This window comes from Chiloscyllium punctatum, chromosome X (assembly GCF_047496795.1).
Source record: "Chiloscyllium punctatum isolate Juve2018m chromosome X, sChiPun1.3, whole genome shotgun sequence".
In the NCBI taxonomy this organism is placed as follows: Eukaryota; Metazoa; Chordata; class Chondrichthyes; order Orectolobiformes; family Hemiscylliidae; genus Chiloscyllium; species Chiloscyllium punctatum.
In genome coordinates this window covers 15167062-15180313 of record NC_092791.1, presented here as the reverse complement: position 1 = coordinate 15180313, position 13252 = coordinate 15167062, and the positions used below count along the sequence as shown (strand labels likewise).

General features: G+C 43.7%; 1 protein-coding gene across 5 annotated transcripts in view; it reads right to left on the bottom strand.

Annotated features, from left to right (window-relative positions):
* vdrb (vitamin D receptor b) overlaps nt 1-13252 on the bottom strand; it is a 319754-nt gene that overhangs the window by 165326 nt on the left and 141176 nt on the right. For 2 of the 5 annotated variants that reach the window (XM_072567385.1, XM_072567386.1), the window contains exon 2: nt 6904-6994. The exons of the other annotated variants lie outside the window; for them this stretch is intronic. The gene's annotated coding sequence lies outside the window, so the exon portion shown is untranslated. The remainder of the gene's footprint in view (nt 1-6903; nt 6995-13252) is intronic. 5 annotated transcript variants of the gene reach the window in all.

Genomic DNA, 13252 nt, shown 5'->3' with positions numbered 1-13252 from the left:
GTCTCCCTATTGAGGAGGGTGGTCAGTCGCTGGCGTGCGTTTGCAACCAGGTGGTAACTTTCCGCCTTCAGACCTTGCACCAATACCTTTATGTTGAGCCTCCTTCTAGGTGGTGCATCCTGGCAACGTATATTTTCCAGCAAGTGCATAACCTCAACCACAACGCGCAACTCCTGTTCATCGACTGTGACGGTTTGGAGGTCGCTCTCAGGACGCTGCCTGTCTTTGACCAGGACCTGATCACTGTCTGGAACATGGTTGAATCGCGTCGTACCTACCCTCCAGCAGGAGTAGTGGCTGTCATCAGGGAGCCATTGCTCAGGAATCCGAACCTCCATACCCGGGGGTTTGTGTGGCTGTCAGAAAGGAAGGCTGGGTTGGGTAGGGACATAGTGGCAGGGCAGCGGTAGACATTTGGTTCGTGGCCACTGCCATTCGACGCCTTAAAACGGTGGTGCTCGGACCCAACATCATGCATCCAGTTGGAGGATGCTCAGGTGTGTGGTGGAATCCCATCTACACTTACCCCTGCCCTGATGGAATTTCACATTGTTCCCAAGATCCCGTACATCCCCTAGGAGCCTGTGCCCCACTACTTAAGCCGCCTCCGGAATTTTAGTTTTGCCCCCTTTAAGGACATAAAACGGTGGGCTCTGTATCGACTGCTACTGCATACTGTCCACCTGATTCCCCTCATCCCCCATTTGCCACCGGGCAGTGGGGATCCCCAGTGAAGGGCTCTCTACGCGAGAGTCTTCCCCCTCTCTCTCGGGGATCTGTGGTGGAGGGTGCTGCAGGCAGCAGTCCCCTGCAACCACAGATTGCGGTGGTTCACGGACTCCCAGCCCAACTGCTTGTCAGTGGTGCTGTGGAGTCTGTAGACCATGTATATATTTAATTTTCTTAAAAACTTTCTCCTGTTTTTGGTTGCACTTCAGTCCCACGCTCCTGATCTTTGGGCACCCCGTGCGGTGGAGACAGGGTAGGTCAGAGGACCCCCTCATGGATCTGCTCCTGGGCCTGGCCAAACAGGCCATAAACAGGTCCAGGCAGCGGGCCGTGGAGGGGGTTGTTAGGGCCGACTGCCTGCCCCTCTTCTGTGGTTATATTTGAGCCTGGGTGTCCACCAATACCCTGGAGCTGTTCAGGGAGAGGTGGGCACCGCAGGGAGTGGAGTGCATTATTTCCCCCTCCAGCTCAGTTTTGATTTAATCCCTCCTGCCCCCTTCACTTTTTAAATCATGTAGCATTGCCCTTTGATATGAAAGGCACTTCTTGTCACTGGTCACTCTAGTGTTTCCTTTTTTCCTGGTAGTGGATTATAAATAAAGATTCATACACTTGTTGTTATTCACTGTGTCCTACACCTATGCGTGTGCGCTCACACACAGGTGCTGGGGAAAAATAAGCACTACTGCTGTTAGGCAGTAGTGTGGGGAAAACAAAAAAATAAATAGGAGTGTCAGAGGTTCACTCTCACTCTGAGAGATGGCTCGAAGAGAGCTGGATCAGCGTCAAGGACACTCGATGTGTAAGTAAATGTGTAAGCTATGTAAAGGGTGATGTGTAAGTAAGAGGATACTGGCCTCTGTGGAGTTATTTCAGCTATCATCCATCTTGTTGAGTTTAAACAGGCACAATGTGTATACCTATTTTGTCTGCAAAGTACATATGTAAGACTTGTCATACACACAAGTGGCAAGCCTGACTGATAATCCTAAATTGGTTGACAGCATAATTCCTCACATTTTTAGGATAATCCAGCAAGGACAAGGATTAGCATTATAGGCTAATAAATGAAATGTTAAAAACATAAATAAATGACCCTTAATGCAGATAAATATTAAATGATAAATTTTGGGAGGGAGAGTGAGATGACAAAGTAAATGCGAAATAGCAAAGTTGGAAAAAATAATGTTTTGATAAATGGGCTTCAGAAACACAATTTCAAACAGAGAGGGCACAAGTTGATAAGGATGTGGTATCCTCAAATTTTATAACTCTCGATGCAAGAATACCAGAGCAAGAAATAATAAAATTAACCCTGCACAAATCATTGGTCAGACCAAAGTCTAAGTATGAAGATTCACATAAAAGCTGGGATTTTTTAATTTAACAGAGAGGATATCTGGGAGAAAGGTTCACAAACTTGAGGAATTTTGACAAGGTAAATAAGGTAAGGTAAATCTCCACTTTCCTCAATATGCGCAGTATTTCCTCAATATTTCCTCAATATTACCTTAAAAGATGCTATGGATTAGCTACCAGCTAATTGCTGAAGTGTGCACCCAGCTGCTTAATGCTTTCCTCAGCCAATCCAAAAAGGCCACATAAAACCTGTACAACATGCAAACTCATTCAAGGTCACAGGCCTGCCGACCAAACAAGGACTGGAGAACTTAAGAGAAGGCTTGTATTTGTATGGGCAGTCTTCATGCTGGATTGGGAAAATCAATTTGTTTACAATCATGAAAGCGCAAAGAGTCATCAAAATGCAGGTTACACAATACTGTCCTGAAGGTGTGCAGGTTTACATTCTTGGCACCATGGAAAAGGTTGTGGAAATACTGTTCAGCAAAGACTGTTTTTGATAAACATGTAGCAGTTAAACAATGATTCAAGGAGCACACCTGTGTATAAACCTGGAGAAATGGGAGAGGATTAGACCTGAAGACTTACATTGCACCATCAACATACAATAAACACCCCATATGAAAAGCATCCCAAGAACATATAGCCAAAAGACCAGTCAATTTATAATTCCACACCTGTGGAAGTAACCACAGGCAACTATGTCTCTGCAGAATCAACTCTCAAGTGACAACTATGGAACTAGGATAATCATCTTCAGGGATTTAGTTACGGCTGTGACAAGTTAGATCATTTTCACATCACAGAGACAAGGATTTTCTGTTATTTCTGACTACAGAATTGTGCTTGTGTCTTAAGATTGATGGTGCAGAAATGCCACACTATTTAAATTGTTTCTGGACAACCTGAAAGTTAACCTTTTTGCCATGTGTAGTGAAGCAAAACATAACACGACATGTGGCCCACACAATTCTTAGTATAGAAGGAATGAAATACAAAGTATTTGACCGCAGCACATTATTAACAGCGAAAGAATGCGTGAACAGTTTAAAGATTTTGAGGAAGAGCTGCATCCGGTCAACGTTGCCTACATACTTCAAGTTGCAAGTCTGTCTAAACTACAATCAATTTTCCTTCCATGATTACCTGAATCAAGTCAGCAATTGTCAAAGGATTCAGCTACATTTCTATTTATTTCTAGAGTCCATCCCAAGAAGCATTGTATTAACAGTCAAGACATCAAAATGGGAAGAAATCATTTGGAGGTAAAACTACACCCTCTCATGACTGACCCCTCAACCAAGGGGGAACAGCAGCTCTCTATTCACCCTGTCCATACCCCTCGATCTTATTCACCTCAATCATGTCCCTCCTCAGTCTTCTCTGCTCGAAAGACAACAATCCAAATCGATCAAGTCTCTCCTTATAGTTCGATTTCTCCATCCCAGGCAACCCCCTGGTGAACCTCCTCTGTACCCCCCTCTGCTGCGATCGCATCCTTCCTGTAGTGAGGGTGACCCGTACTGCACACAGTGCTCCAGCTGGGGCCTGACCAATGCTCTGTACAACTCTGACATTATCTCTTTGCTCGTATATTCTGTGCCATGACTGATGAAAGCAAGTGTCTCACATGTGCTCTTTACTCTCCTATTCACGTGGTCTTTCAACTTCAGAGATCTATGAATAATTACCTCAAGACCCCTCTGTTCCTCTGAGCTGCCCAGTCTCCTGCCATTCATTAAATATTCCCTCAGCTTGGTTCTTCTTCCAAAGTGCATCACCTCTCATTTATCAGGGTAAAATAGCATCTGCCACTGGTCTGCCCATCTGACCAAGCCATCTATATCTTCCCGTAACCTACAGCCATCTTCTTCATCATTAACCACTCTACCAACCTTGGGGTCATCAGCAAATTTGCTTAACATTCCACCCACATTTTCATCTAAATCATTAATATATATAAAACAAACAAACATCTCTCTCTCCAATGAGTTGCAGTAACTGAAATAACTCACCTATGAAATGTACACAGGGTTGCACTTCAGGCTCTTTCAGTTGGAAGGCAGCAAAAAAGTATTATGGCATATTACATTTGTGCTTACTTCCACTTCAAATCATTCCAGTGGTTTTTACAGTCATCAATAGAGGAAGAAGTTACTGAATTACTCAAGATCATCGATCAAAATCAAAACCGAATTGCCAAAGACAGCACTGCAGTTTCATAAATGTACCACTCGCCTCTCAAGCTAGACTCAAGTAGTTGGGGGAAGGAGCACTGGGAAGAAAGGTGTACAGTGACGTTCTGGAAAATATTCACCTGGGAAAATGCAAATATGAACACAACTGGCTTGCCACATGCTGCATAGATTAAAATGTATTTTCCCTTACTAATGATTGACTAACTCTAACTTCTGGGTGTTTTAGTTGTGACATTATGCACAGAAAGACAAACTTTGAATGTGAAACAAATCTGAAAGATGCATCCATGTGCATCAGTCAATAATTTCTAAGAGACCACATATTTTTCATTTTTGGGACTATAAACTAAAATGGAAGTTGGACTGTGATATAACTGAAATACCAGGAGAAATTTACAACTTGAAAATCAAATATGGGATATTGTTGAGTTGTGCAATACAATGTTGCTTTTTGGAAGGAGGGAGAATTTGAGACTGAAAGGCACCGAGAATCTTTTGAGTCTGCATTCATCCCATGTGGTTGGAGGGTTCCCAGGCGGAAGATGAGGCGCTCTTCCTCCAGGCGTCGTGTTGCCATGGTCTGGCGATGGAGGAGGCCAAGGACCTGCATGTCCTTGGCGGAGTGGGAAGGGGAGTTAAAGTGTTCAGCCACTGGGCGGTTGGGTTGGTTGGTGCGGGTGTCCCAGAGGTGTTCTCTGAAACTTTTTAAGAACAGTAGAGGTCCTTTGCAGGTCTGTGAGAGTGTTGTCCTGAGCTGGTTTTTTAAAGAACAGTGGAGGTCCTTAAACAGAAGAGCGCCTCATCTTCCGCCTAGGAACCTTCCAACCACAAGGGATGAATGTAGATTTCTCCAGCTTCCTCATTTCCCCTCCCCCCACCTTTTCTCAGTCCCAACCCTCAGACTCAGCACTGCCTTCTTGACCTGCAATCTTCTTCCCGACCTCTCCGCCTCCACCCCCTCTCCGGCCTATCACCCTCACCTTAACCTCCTTCCACCTATTGTATTCCCAACGCCCCTCCCCCAAGTCCCTCCTCCCTACCTTTTATGTTAGCCTGCTCGGCACACCCTCCTCATTCCTGAAGAAGGGCTCATACCCGAAATGTCGATTCTCCTGCTCCTTTGATGCTGCCTGACCTGCTGCGCTTTTTCAGCATCACATTTTAATGCTCTGATCTCCAGCATCTGCAGTCCTCACTTTCTCCGAGGTCTAATAAGTGTCTTGTACAAGTTCAACATCCCCTCCCTGTTCTTGTACTCTATGCCCTGGGCAGCATGGTGGCTCAATGGTTAGCACTGCTGCCTCACAGCGCCAGGGACCCGGGTTCAATTCCCGCCTCGGGCAACTGTCTGTGTGGAGTTTGCACATTCTCCCCGTGTCTGCGTGGGTTTCCTCCGGGTGCTCCGGTTTCCTCCCACAGTCCAAAGATGTGTAGGTTAGGGTGAATTGGTCATGCTAAATTGCCCGTAGTGTTAGGTGCATTAGTCAAGGGTGAATGTAGGCAAATGGGTCTGGGTGGGTTGCTCTTTGGAGGGTCAGTGTGGACTTGTTGGGCCAAAGGGCCTGTTTCCACACTGTAGGGAATCTAATCTAATCTCATCATACAACCCAAAATACTGTCTGCTTTGCTTACTGCTCTCTGTACCTGTCCTGCCACCTTCACACGAGGTGATGTTAGAACCCATGTTTATTCAAAGAGGTAAGCAAAAAGGTTTAGGAAGATAACTTCAGATCTTTGGACTTAGCAACTGAAGGCATAGCCACTAAAATCAGGGATGGTTAAGAGCCCAGAATTGGAAGAGCAAAGAGATCTCTGAGGGTTGTAGGGTTAGAGAAGATTATAGAAGTAGAGAAGGGTGAGGCCATGGAGGGATTTGAAAGCAAGGATGAGAATGTTAAAATACAGCTAATATAAGTCTGCAAGCATAGGAATGAAGGGAGAAAAATACTTGATGTGAGCTGGATTAGACAGAGCAGAATTTGGATAAACTCAAGTTTACATGGGCTCGTAGGTGGAATCCAAAAAATGGCACGAAGCCAGTTACCTCCTCCTCTACTCACTTAGGCTGATCTGATTGCATCCTTTCCTATTCACTTTGATTTCTCAATAAAAGCTTTAAAAGATTAATCTGAATTACAGTTAAAACTTTGCACAGCTTTCCCTGGAACGTATGCTCACATACTATAATCACTCAAAGTACATACCAGTTAGTGGCATCTGGTTTATGGAAACATTCTGTTAAAGGCAAATTAGGTTCACTAGGAATTCATACCCTACATACTTTAATGGGAAAATTGTTGGTTTCGAGAAAAGTTCAGACAGAGGTTTCTTGGTTTATGGAATCAGTTCTTGGCAACTGCTCAAATTGGAGTAGCACAGAAAATTCACAGATGGAAGCAGTTTAAACAAAAGTCTCATTTGCATGTATCTAAATGACTGTAGTGAGCCTCCACAAGCGATCAGAGAGACTTAAGTACAAACATGTTCAGCCAGAATGGTTTGATTTACAGAATATTGCCACATTTTGTAGATTGCTCTCAACAGATGCAAGGTTATGATAAAACAAGGTAACAATTTTAGAACTCTGGGAATAGGTCAGAATTAGTTCACATACTTGTGTGTTTGCTTCAAGTGAAGTTCCAGACTAGGGCATACAATCTAAAACTTGAACAGATAATCGATCCCTTACAAAGGCTTGAAGTCTCCTAAAATTGAGAATTCAAAGTTGTTACTTCAAATTGTATCACCAAAATAAACTTTTCAAATCAAGTTTTTGATTAGACAAGGCCATGGGTTGGGATAACATCAGAACACAAACAAAACTTGAGTATTGATGAAAAAAAAATGAATTTTGTCTTTCACTAATCAGAACAATTCACCAGAAAAACCAAAAAAGGAAAGAACTGTATAAGAGAAGCATGCTGAAACTTTGTCTCCTGATTCTAGAGTCACCAGTGAAGGAAAACATTCTACTTATATCCACACTATAAACATTTTGCAATTTTTAATGGGATCACCTCTCATTCTTTGAAACTCGAGAGAATGGAGACCCTGTTTCTTCAAACCCTCCTCATAAGACAATTCCAATATCCTGGGGATTAATATGGTGAACCTCCATTGCAATCTCACTAGGACAAATATATCCTTCCTTAGATAAAAGGGACCAAAACTGTCCACAATACTCCAGATAGAATCATAGAGACGTACAGCATGGAAAGACCCTTTGATCCAACTCGTCCATGCCAACCAGATAGCCTAACCTAATCCAGTCCCATTTGCCAGCACTTGGCCCATATCCCTCTAAACCCTTCCTATTCATGTGCTCATCCAGATGCCTTTAAATTTTGCAATTGTACCAGCCTCCACCACTTCCTCTGGCAGCTCATTCCATACATGCACCACCCTTTGTGTGAAAAAGTTGCCCCTTTTATATCTTTCCCTCTCACCTATGTCCTCTAGTTCTGGACTCACCCACCTCACGGAAATGACTTTGTCTATTTATCCTATCCATGCCCCTCATGATTTTATAAACCTCTATAAGGTCACCCCTCAGCCTCCGACGCTCCAGGGAAAACAGCCCCAGCCTATTCAGCCTCTCCCTATAGCTCAAATCCTCCAACCCTGGCAACATCATTGTAAATCTTTTCTGAACCCTTTCAAGTTTCACAACATTCTTCCAATAAGAGGGAGACCAGAATTGCACACAATATTCCAAAAGTGGCCTAACCAATATCCTGTACAGCCGCAACATGAAATATTTGTCTCATCGATAGTCACAGGTTTTTTGCTGTTTTTAGCTTTACCCGAACTGGAGATTGGCTAACATGGTGCCACTATTTTGAAAAGTTGGTAAGGAAAAGCCAGGGAACTATACACCAGTGAATCTGACATCAGTGGTGGGCAACTTGTTGGAGGAAATCCTGAGGGACAGGATTTACATGTATTTGGAAAGGCAAGGACTGATTAGAGACAGTCACATGGCTTTGTGCATGGGAAATCATGTCTCATGAACTTAATTGAGTGTTTTGAAGTAGCAACAAAGAGGATTGATGAGGGCAGAGCGCTGGACGTGAGTAAGATGTTCAACAAGGTTCCTCATGGGAGACTGGTTAGCAAGGTTAGATCTCACAGAATACAGGGAGAACTAGCCATTTGGATACAGAACTGGCTCAAAGGTAGAAGACGGAGGGTGGTGGTGGAGGGTTGTTTTTCAGACTGGTGGCCTGTGACCAGTGGAGTGCCACAAAGATCGGTGCTGGGCCCTCTACTTTATGTCATTTATATAAATGATTTGGATGTGAACATAGGAGGTATAGTTAGTAAGTTTGCAGATGACACCAAAATCGGAGGTGTAGTGGATAGCAAAAAAGGTTACCTCAGAGTACCATGGGATCCTGATCAGATGGGCCAATGGGCTGAGGAGTGGCAGATGGAGTTTAATTTAGATAAATGTGAGGTGCTGCATTTTGGAAAGGCAAATCAGGGCAGGATTTATAGCCTTAATGGTAAGGTCCTGAACAAAGAGACCTTGGAGTGCAGGTTCATAGCTCCTTGAAAGTGGAGACGCAGATAGATAGGATAGTGAAGGCGGCATTTGGTATGCTTTCCTTTACTGGTCAGAGCATTGAGCACAGCAGGTGGGAGGTTCTTAAAATATTTGCCCTTGCCTGTCGACCATCAAACCTTTTATTGTATTTTCCCAATCCACCATCACCAATTTGCTCCTCATACCTTCATTGTTGGTTGAAGTTTAAAATTCTAATTTCAGAATGAACAATATCACATTCACGCTTAATGTAAAATTCTATCATATTATGGCTATTATTTCCCATAGATTTGTTTAGAGCAAGGTCATTAGTTAGTCCTTTCTCAATACACAACACTAACTTCAAAATAGCTTTATCTCTAGCTGATTCTTCAATGCATTCGTGCTGACGCGGTTTACCCGGTATATATGTAAATTGAAACACCTTATACTGAGCCACATTTTAGGCCACTAAACCATGGTGGTAAACAATTCCCATAAATGTTTCCTGCCCTTTGCTGTTTTTAGCTTTACCCGAACTAATTCTACATCTTAATCCTCTCAAAATATACTGATCTTATCCATTATTCAGAGTACTACCACATTTCCTTTTCCCTTCCTAATTGATAAAAATTCTCAAATATTCCATTCCAGGTCTTATTTATCCTATAACTAAGGCCAAAAATGGCAACTTAAATCATATTTACTTCCCTCAATTTGAATCTTTTATTTTGTTATGAATGTTGCGTGCATTCAGAGTGCCCTTAACATTCTGGCAAGTTTGATTTAGTTGACATACATAACTTGCATAGTTGATGAGAAGGGAAAATAAAAAATTTGCTTTAGCATAGATTTATGTAAAACTTCATGTTCTACTCTGAACAGCTAATGGAGCTCAACTCCTATGGAAAAAGGTAATCAAACATTCATTCATGGGACACTGGCTTCACTAGCATTATTGCCCATCCATAGTTGCCCTTGAGAAAGTGATAGCAAGCTGTCTTCTTGAATCGCTGCAGTCCATGTGCTATAGGTACATCGACAATGCTGTGAGGGAGATCGTGCCACGATTTTGATCGGGAACAGCGATATACTTTCAAGTCAGGATGGTGAATAGTTTGGAGAGGAACTTGTGGATGGTACCAGCTGTACAAAACTCTGGTGCGGCCGCACTGGGAGTATTGTGTACAGTTCTGGTCACCGCATTATAAGAAGGATGTGGAAGCTTTGGAAAGGGTGCAGAGGAGGTTTACTAGCATGTTGCCTGGTATGGAGGGAAGGTCTTACAAGGAAAGGCTGAGGGCCTTGAGGCTGTTCTCGTCAGAGAGAAGAAGGTTGAGAGGTGACTTAATAGCCCTGAAGAAGGGCTTATGCCCGAAACATTGAAATTCCTGAAGAAGGGCTTATGCCCGAAACGTCGATTCTCCTGTTCCTTAGATGCTGCCTGACCTGCTGCGCTTTTCCAGCAACACACTTTCAGCTCTGATCTCCAGCATCTGCAGTCCTCACTTTCTCCAGGTGACTTAATAGAGACATACAAGATAATCAGAAGGTTAGATAGGGTGGACAGTGAGAGTCTTTTTCCAAGTATGGGAATGGCAAACACGAGGGGACAGAACTTTAAAGTGAGGGGAGATAGGTATAAGACAGATGTCAGAGGTAGTTTCTTTAGACAGAGAGTAGTAAGAGTATGGAATGCTTTGCCTGCAACGGTAGTAGATTTGCCAAGTTTAAGTGCATTTAAGTCATCATTGGACAGGCATATGGACATACATGGAATAGTGTAGGTGGGATGGGCTTCAGGATGGTCCGACAGGGTGGCGTAACATCGAGGGCCGAAGGGCCTGGACTGTGCTGTAGTGTTCTATGTTCTATGGTGTTCCCATGTATCTGCTGCCCTTGTTCTTTGACATTGCAGTGGTCATGGTTTTGGAAGGTACTGTTGAAGGAGCCTCGGTCAATTTATACAGTACATCTTGCAGATAGTACACACAGCTGCTACTGAACATCGGTGAGGGAGGGAGTGAATGTTGGTGGATGTAGTGTCAATCAAGCGAGCTGCTTTGTCCTGGATGGTATCAAGCTTAATGAGAGTTATTCTCATTCAGGCAAGTGGAGAGTTTTCTATACTTGTGCCTTGTAGGTAGTAGACAGGCTTTGGGGAGTCAGGAAGCGAGTTACTTGCTGCAGTATTCCTAGCCTCTAACCTGCTCTTGTAGCCACTATACTTATATGGATAGTCCAGTTTGATTTCTGGTCAATGATAACCCCTAGGATATTGATAGTGGAGGGGAACTAGGTGATGGTAATGCCACTGAACATTATGGGGTAGTGGTTACATTCTCTCTGGTTGGAGATGATTTTTATGACACATGTACAGCTCAAGCTTGGATATTCCCCAGCTCTTGATGCAGTTAGATGTGGAATGCTTCTGTACCTGAGTCATTGCGAATGGTGCTGAAAATTATGCAATCAAATGCAAGCAACCCACTCCAACCTTCTAATGTGAGCAAGGTCATTGATGAAACAGATGAAAACATTTGGACCTAAGACACTACCCAGAGGAACCTCTGCAGAGATGTCATGAAGTTGAAAGATTTGACTTTCAACAACTATGTTTTATGATTTTCACAAGCAGCGCGTTGAGAATCTCACTAGACACCAGGGAAGTGCCAATTGACAGGGATTAACTGGGAGACAGTAAGGACTGCTGGAAGTCAGAGTCAATAGATGTGAAGCGGGAAGAGCACAGCAGGTCAGACAGTATCAGAGGAGCAGAAAAGTCAACGTTTCCGGCCGAAACCCTTTGTCAGGACTTTCATGCTCTTCAGATGTTGTCGGACCTGCTGTGCTCTCCCATCTTCACATCTATTGACAGGGATTAACGCTTGATGGTACCAATCAATTCTTTAACATTCAGTCGCCTATTTTGTCAAACTCGCCAAACAAGCTAGACATCAGGAAAACTTTACATCAAAACCAGAACAGATAACTGGGAACTTCAGCTCGCCGCTTGCTCTGGATGACTTCCATGTTGGACACTAGGCACCAACAGCTCATGGCAAGGTCCATTGAGACCAGCCACCCCATATCCATGGACATTGGCATCCAACATGTGCCACCTTCTGAGAACTTCCAATCCACTTACAGGAAGCTTCTGCACTTTAATGCAGCACCTGCGATTATCATTGTAAGGCTGCAGCTCCGCTAATGAACTGGACAAGGTTGCATCTCCAGCCCCTTTGGTCACTGTCATAGTGCTCACTCACTTTGACCCTACTTTGATGCTAACAGCATCTCTTCCTTGCATTGTTTTGCCTTGCCCCTAAGCCAGAGATTCCAGGCTCATATCAGTTCTATCTTGCCATGCCATTTAATGCAGGCACAAAGCCAGGAATATTGTCATTTTCATGAACAGGCCTCCCCTCAGGGGTCCTAGTACAGTAAGTCAAGGTAGCACAGAAACCAGTCCAGCCCCTGCTTGAGACAGTCAGACTCAAGATTCTCTCCTCATAACGGATAAAGAGCTGAACAATGGGTGGTCTTGACTCTTTCTACCCTACTGAGAGTTTTTTTCCTTACGGAATGAGAAAGAGGCAGGTATAACGGAAAACAAAAGTTGTCTATTACTATTAGTGCAGGTGGAGAGGTGTCTTGAGCGAGTAAATAGACAAGTCAGAGGGCATGCAGGATTAGTGGTGTTCAGGGTTGGAGTAAGTGAAGATGAATGGGGAAGATGTTGCAAGCGATAACAAGAATGGCAGAACATGAATTTGGTAGGTGGTGGGTACAGTAATAGAGATAGAGTGAGTGCGAGTTATCAAACAGAAGATGGTGGTACTTATGCCAGTGAAGCATTTGTCCAGACAGCGGAGAATGCTTTAACTTGGGTGGTAACCTGAGACCAGGCTGATATGGTCAGGTGTCATAGCCTCCATTGTGGTTTCAGGGGGAAGAGGAAGTTCTGCCTGTGCACCACCTTGTCCAGACAGACCTCCAGGAAGTGGGGTACAGATTTCCCCTTATTTGCCATGCCCAGATCAAATGTCAGGAACTATGCAGGGCTCCAGATTGACAGTGCTTCTCTGCGTGCACAACAGGTTTTTAAAGATAGCATAGTTGCAAGGGATTGTAGGATATCCAGCACACGGCAAGTTGTTCTGAGAATGGCATGTAGTAAGACGGGGTGAAAATCAGATTTGTGACAGACCATAGAGATGGGATAGGTAATTAAGGATGCAGGTCTGGTAAGATGGGGCAAGAGAACTTGCTAGGTCTCACAGCGAGAAACCCTCCAAAAAAAAACTCAACACAATTCAGATGTTTCCAAACATGTAAGATTCAGCTCCTAGTTTTAATTGTCTTAATTAAAAGCTGCCCCTTCTATTTCGAATTGCAGCCCACAAATTACACTTTGACTGAAAACCCAACCTATAAG